Here is a 7,898-nt window from a genome sequence, read left to right on the forward strand (position 1 = left end):
ATTAATGGGACCCTCAGCCTGATTCTCCAATTCAACCTAAGGCTCGGGGGCTACTCCATATGGAGTGCGATTTTGCAATCGCACACCATAGCAGGAATAAAATTCAGGGCATGAGCACCTCATAGCTTCGATGCAGCCAAAGGAGTACTCGAAGAAGGGCTTCAAGACGAATCATCAGAGGAAGTCGAAGACTGCTTCGAAAGAACTCGATAAACCTGCAGTACTCAGCTACGAAGAGCTCGGGGGCTTGTCAGACCCGGGGCCACCAGGCTGGGCATGTTACGAAGTTTAAGAGATTAAGCCCGTCTTATCTCTTATTCATTTTATTTATCTCTTGTTTATCCCATTTAAATAGGAGATAGAGCTAACCAACACGGAGAGGATCTACTCGAGATCAGTTCTGGTGTGATCCCTCGGAGGGGGTTGGTTAGCATCTTTGTAACTCTGACCTCTCGGATATATAAGGGAGGTCAGGGACCCCCCTCAAAACAGAAGATCATTAGGTCATTCTACACCAAAGGGAATACAAACCACCATACAGGACGTAGGGTGTTACGCTCCATGCGGCCCGAACCTGTCTAAAGTCTTGTGTTCCTTGCACCTTCGAGTTCCTGATCTCGGCGTCTCCTCACCCAAAACTTACCACCTTGGGTATATCCCTCGGTGGGCAGCCGGTTAAACACTGACACGCGTTGCTCCTCTCTCCCAACTCCGGCCGCGCTCGGCACCACCGTGGGCAGCCCTCACCGAGCACCCCTCGCCCCCATCGATCCCTGTAATAGCTTTCCCGTGCCTTGCTGATACTCGCCAAGCCTTCAGAGCTCCTTAATTCCGGTCGGAACCCAGTTCCCGACGGAGCGCCGCCGCCGCCGCCCCGGCCTCACCGTGGAGCTCCCTCTCCCGGCCTTCCCTAGCCCAAATTGATCCCGGTTCGAGCTTTCTTACATCTCCAGGAAGCTTCTCGACCCTTCCATCATCATCCAAATGCCCGGAGTACCGCCCCCACCGCGCCACCTCGCCGCCGGCCGCAAGCCTCCATCGCGCCATCACTACGAGCCGTCTCTCCTCGATTCCGAGCTAGCACAGGTGCGCAAGGGTCCCTAGATGCTTCTCCACCCCTCTGTCCTCACCGCCGGCGCTCGCCGTCGCCGGAGCAGGCCGGTCAACACCGTGCCTCTGCCTTGACCGGGGGAAGGACTGCGGGTTAGAAGAAATAGAAGTCTAGGGGGTTTTGTGCAAAGGAGTAGACTCAGAGAAATAGTAACCGAAGGACCTCTTATGTAATTTATGTTGCCAATTTTGAAATGCTATATCAATTCGAGGGAAAATCATAAAAATGTAAACTAAATTTTGTTGGAATCCTTAGATAAAGATCTACAATTTTACTTAAAGGGTCAACTTCAGTTTCTGAATGTTTGATGATCTAATTAATTGTTAAGTTTAATTACTTGTAGGCTTAGGAAATGTATAGTAAATCATAGAAAAATGATAAAATTGTAAAACCAGTTGTGTTAATTTTCTTTTAACATGTAGAATTGAAGAAAAATAATTATCCTAGTATTCCAGTATTATTTCCTTAATGTACAAATATTAATTAGAAATAATGTGTAGTTCACTTTGTATATTTAATAATTACACATTTAAATGCTCAAAAATCATGGAAATATTTTAGGGTACTGTTCCTTAATAGTATAACATGTGATTAAATTTCCAACCAAGGGTTAGGTGTCAAACAAATTGGACATAGTTTATGTAGTCCATAATATAATAGTAACTTAAAGTTCATATAAACAATTAGTGTAATCAATGAATAAGGCCATTTAATCTAGTTGTTAGGAACCACCCCAACCAGTTGCCCCATGCCACTGGTTAGATACTTAACGTAGTTGAGTTTGCTGTTTAATGTATCTAAGTAAGATAGTTAGTACTCGATAAATGACTGCCCAGTGCAGGATAGTCAGGTTATTTGCTTCAATGAAATGTTCTTTTGTTTGGATTGCAACTTTATTGTGAAATAACATAAAAGTATATGCATTCCATAACTTGTACCTTTGCACCTCATATAGACTCGACCGCTCTCGCTGACGGAGATTATCAGCTGATTCCGGAACAAGAAGGAGATTATCCGGAAGACCCCGGAAATCTCGTCGCGGATTTCTCTGAAGCCCCGAACCAAGGTTCGGAAGAAAATAATTTGACTAACCCCAGCCCCACCAGTGAAGGCAAGCCCCGGACATAACCCCTACTTTATTACACTGCAATCTATACTATTTATATATGTCGTTATGCATTACGTTCTTAGGAATTGTTTGGAAACCTTAGTTGCATAATTCTAGGAACCAATGTATTGAACACTAGAACTGAGTCCGAATAGCTGCTTTGCTAATAGGACCGGTAGAAGTCGAGTGATTTCCTGTCACTCGCGCGGTATAGGAATTGTAATGTTTACATTCCTGTTATCATTATAAGGATGACGGACCGGAGTTTTATGAGGTATCGTGGTCAAGATGATACCCCGTCTGTTTTGATGAATTTGGTAAGGTCGCAGTGTCTGGTAGCGGTGGTTAAGTGTTTGAAAGTTCTAGCCACATACCGTGAAATATGGTAAGCGGTAAGCCTAGTAACCAATCGGCCCGAGGAGTGGACATACCTCCCACCACATGTATTCTCTTCTTTTAGTTACTTGGTTCGACGTGTAGGTATACGTGTTGCTGGGCAACCAGGAGTACGGGTTTTGTAGTCGCGCTACAGACGTACGTCCTGCACTTTGGAAGTGCGTATGTCCTGCAGTCGCTTGTGGTGGATCTGATCCACGAGTCGGAATGAAAGGCAAACGGTTGCTTCGGAATGACCCTTTGGTGTTCCAAGCGTGTGTGTTAGGTTTATCCTTGCAAGGTTGAATCTCGATTCAGGAATCGTCCGCCTCTCACGATGAATGAGACTGCTTACCCCCTTTACCACATAGAGTAAGAAGAGTAACTTTGTGAGTATAAAAGATGATGTTTGATTAAGAATTCTACCATGTTTTGAGTAGTTATAGGTGCTTACCTAGAATGATTAATCAACTAGAACTGGAAAGTTAAAATTTGAAAATAAGGATCTACTCCTTGTTGCTTTTCAGCTAAAAACTTTTCCCAGAACCTGAAAAGCCTGCATAAGTCTAGTTACATGGCTAAGTATACCATGAGACGGGTAAGCCTTGCTGAGTATTAGTATACTCAGCCTTACTTTTGTTGATTTATCTCAGGTAATCTCATTGATGAGCCAGCTTTCATTACACCGTGGCCCTACCCATTGCCTGATGGTTGGTCGGTGGAGTGGGATCCGTCCCCGACCAACACCAATTCCGCTGAGTGATATCATACCAGGGCTAGCATGATATCCGTAATAACGACGTGTACAATGTTTACGCTTTTAAACTCCGCTGCTCTAACTTATAACTTAAACCAGTGTTGTAATAATCTCCCCTCAGTGGGAGCTACTGATGCTTTGTATAATTTTTGTAATATATCTGCCTGTGGTGTAAAATGTATTGGCATTTATATCTCTGGACTCACCTTCATGTGAGGTACTTTGTTGGATCCTGCGTTCGGTGGTTTATCGGGACGTTACCCGACAGGCCAATAGGATTATACCGTTTGAAGCACAAGGTAGCCCTCCAGAGAGGACTCGCGTACTTGAGCCGGTGTAATTCAGGTTGGTTCTGCCACAGATGGTACCAGAGCTAACAAGTGTACACTGGAGATATAAAGTGCCTTAAAAATACTTTCGGTATAAAATTTGACCAACAAAGTATTTTGCAAAAGGTACGTTGGATTCGTTAATGTTGTGCTTAGTACGTAAAGCCCTAGGGTAATGTTATTAAGGGAATTAGAGGTGGCTGTACTATATATATATATAAATCTAACCTCCAGCATTACTTTTTGTCAAAAACTTAAATTCATGCACAACCCAACCTTACTTTCTGAAACGACATCTTCGATCGTGAGGTAAGAAGGTAAGGATCCTTAGCCAACTGAGGGAGCTTGGCCTTCCTGTCGGTGATGTGAACCGAATGCTGTTTCTCAAGCAGTGGCCTACTTGAGATGCTGCCAATGTACTAACTTCGGTTGACTACATTGGGAGTATATGGTTCGGCGCAGGGTATGGCGATCGCTGTTCATACCCCCGCATTTTGCGGTACCCCCGTGAATACGTTGTTTCAATAATGTATGTTAACGTTGTCTGTACGGCGGTAATTGTACAGATGCTGTTTCTATAGTGAGCAGTAATGAATAGGGACGCTTTCATGACATGCTGGCATGAAAGGTTCATTGGATATATATATGTATTGTGGTTTTCTGCAGGTACACTAACCATGATTACGAAACTAGAACGGATAGAACTTATCGACCAGTTAATAGTGAGACCGAAATTAACTACGTAAGTCCGAAGTTATTCGGCAGTTGTTTTTGGTTAAGAGGTCGATTAGTGCGTGCATGCATAATACACTAATCAACAAAAATCGATGCATAAATATTGGTTATCTGTTGGTTTTTCTTGGTTTGGGTAAATAGCAATCTTTAGCTGAGTCCCTTAAGTATCCATCTGATTTCCAGCCTTTGCTGTTATCAGAATCAGCTATCTTAATCCATTTACCTTGTGAGCTTTCCACAGGGTAAATATATCTTACTATTTGCAATGTTGTCGCAGATGGCTGCTCCTTCCAATGCCTTTTGGGATCAGGAGGGGCACTTCCACACCAATGCTTTACATTGGGAAGGGTTTCCTCATCTCTTATGGGAATCCTTAAGTCTGTTTCATTATACAGAGCCTCCTCAATACGATGGGGTAGAATATCGTGAGGAAGGAGTTCCTCGATGCCGGGTTAAGATGATAATTCCTCAACACCCTTTCCGCTCCTCATGGCATCCCACAGAAGTGGAAGTGGTTGGATATCGTCTGGTTGATACCCTTGAAACTGCTGCCTTGGAAGCTATCAAACTTTTCTGCAATCAGCATCCGACTGAAGTTGCCGCATATCCTATTGGTTTATTTCCTATCATTGACCCTGATAATTCGGGATGGAATTTTCGGACAGAGTATCTTGGTCATATGCTAGGAGATCTGGCTGAAGAAACCGTCCGTATCATTACCAGGTTCATGGATGTACAACATCATTACCAGATTCTACTGCGTCACGGTATGAATCAGATAACTGGTGTGGCTCAAAGCCACTATCGGAATGCTGACCGCCAAGTGACCCAAATAGTGGAATTACAAGCTTTGGTGACTCAGAAAGATGAAATCATTGCAGCAAGGGATGAGACAATCCTCCATCGTGAAGATCAGATCAATGAGAGTGATCATATTATCACTCAGCGTGACACTGTTATTGAGTTCCTACAGGCACAAATTCATGATCTGATACTTGTGGCTGATGATGCTCAGGCTCACATTGAGGAACTGCAGCAGCAACCGATACTTCCTGCTATACCCATAATACCTGAAGAAGAAGAAGAAGATCCAGAAGAGATTGAGGGTGTTTCGGAGATTGACTCTGAGCATGGGGATCCTGTTCTTAGTCCCTATCACTCTCCCTCTGGCAGTCAATCGTCTATAGGCAACTTCAACGATTTCTAGTGTCGTAAATCGTCGACTAGCTAGATGTAACTTATGGGAGTGTAATAACCTAGGTAGTGAGTAACTTAGCTAGATCTCATACCATTTGTTGTAACATAGATGGCCTGCGTAGGGATCTTTCGGATGTGTGAGGTGGAGAACGATCAGGATCAGTGTTGTAATATAAGTTTCCTGTTTTATCATCTTGTTCATTATCCTTATGATTCTAGAATGAGATGATTGAATGGAGTGTGTGCATTGTTTATCTAAGTCATATATCTTCTGAAATTGGGAGTAAGGCTATATGGTTAATGATGGACATCTCCTTTGTTTCAGATGGTTGGAGCCACGCGCGGAACCCCGGAAGGTTTCCGGGCAGATCAGGCTAGCGGTTCTCAACAACCGCCACCACCACCTCCTAACCTTGCCGAGGTTATGGCTCGGCAAACTGAGCTGCTCAACTTGCTGGTTCAAGCACAACAGAATCAGCAACATCAACAGTTCCGCAGAGGTCGTGATGACCGCAATCCTCCCGTGGCCAGTTACCAGGATTTCATCAGTACCCAGCCTCCATTCTTCAGTAAAGCTGAAGAACCCTTGGATGCCGATGCTTGGCTCCATATCATTGAATCGAAGTTCGCTCTATTGACAATACCTTGCGCGGACTCAAGCAAAGCTTCCTTTGCCGCCCAGCAACTCCGAGGTGCTGCTCGGATCTGGTGGGACAATTTCTATGCCATGCAACCTGCAGGGCATGTTGTCACCTAGGATGAGTTTCGGGCAGTCTTAGAGCACACTACATTCCTGAGGGATTGCTGGAGCGAAAGCTGAATGAATTCTTGGCACTTACTCAAGGCACCAGTACAGTCCTGCAGTATGCACAGAACTTTAATCATCTGTGTCAATATGCAGGATATCATGCGTATAATGATGCCAAGAAACAAGATCGTTTCCGTTGAGGCCTTAATACCAAGCTCAAGGAACGCCTGAATCTTGTGAAGGCTAATACTTTCAGCGAGCTGGTTAATATAGCCTTAACTCAAGTAGATTGCATCATAGCACATCATGCTGAGAAAAAGAGGAAGAATCCTACTGGACCCTCGAGTGCTCAACCACCGAGGTATCGGGTTGTTTCCAATACACCGGTCAGAGCACCGCAGTGGAATGCCCCAACTGGTAGACTGGTTTTCAGGCCACCCCAATAGCAGGGAAGGTATAGACCTCCCATTCCTCCGCAACAACTACAACAGTCTGGCCCACGGCCAACTGTTCAACAAGTGCCACAGAGAAGCAGCAATTATCGCTGTTTCAATTGCGGAAGCCCGGATCATTTCATCAGAGATTGTCCGCGGCCCAAGAAACCTAATCAAGGGCAGAACTCTACTCAAGGTAACCAGAACAAGGGCAAGAAGCCGGTGATGCAAGTCCGGCAAGGATGGATTAACTTCACCACTCTGACAGAACTTCCGGATGGAGCTCCCGTCATGTTGGGTACATTTTCTATTCACCACAAACCAGTTGTTACTTTATTTGATTCAGGAGCAACACATAGCTTTATTAGTAACAACTGTGGTACCCGAATTGGACTCGATCTTAGTTCTACCCAGGGGTCATATATGATCTCTACCCCTGGAGGAAAAATTACCTCCAACCAAATGGTTAAAAGTGTGCCAATTCAGTTAGGTAGCATTGAAATCAAAACTGATTTGGTTTTACTAAGTTTGGAAGGTATTGATATTATACTTGGGACAAACTGGATGACTGAACATCGAGTCCGGTTAGACATATCTTCCTGAGTTATCGAAATTGATTCACCATATCGTGGGGCTATTACCCTTTATCTGCCTCAGCCGAAATGTTTGCATCCTTGCACCTATGCCATCACAAATATCCAAGTCAAGGATATTCCTATAGTATGTGAATACCCCGATGTCTTTCCAGACGACTTGCCTGGAATGCCACCAGATAGAGATATCGAGTTCATCATTGAACTTCAATCAGGCACTGCTCCTATTTCAAAGAGGCCGTATCGCATGCCTCCAAATGAATTAGCAGAACTGAAAATTCAGCTCCAAGATCTTCTTGATAAGGGATATATACGTCCAAGTGCTTCACCTTGGGGTTGTTCTGCTCTCTTTGTCAAGAAGAAAGACGATAGCCTAAGGCTGTGTGTCCATTACCGTCCACTCAATGCAGTTACTATCAAAAATAAGTACCCTCTTCCCCGCATTGACATTTTGTTCGACCAGCTAGCCGGAGCTAAGGTCTTCTCTAAGATTGACTTACGCTCTGGTTAT

This window comes from Panicum hallii, chromosome 6 (genome assembly GCF_002211085.1).
Source record: "Panicum hallii strain FIL2 chromosome 6, PHallii_v3.1, whole genome shotgun sequence".
Taxonomy (NCBI): Eukaryota; Viridiplantae; Streptophyta; class Magnoliopsida; order Poales; family Poaceae; genus Panicum; species Panicum hallii.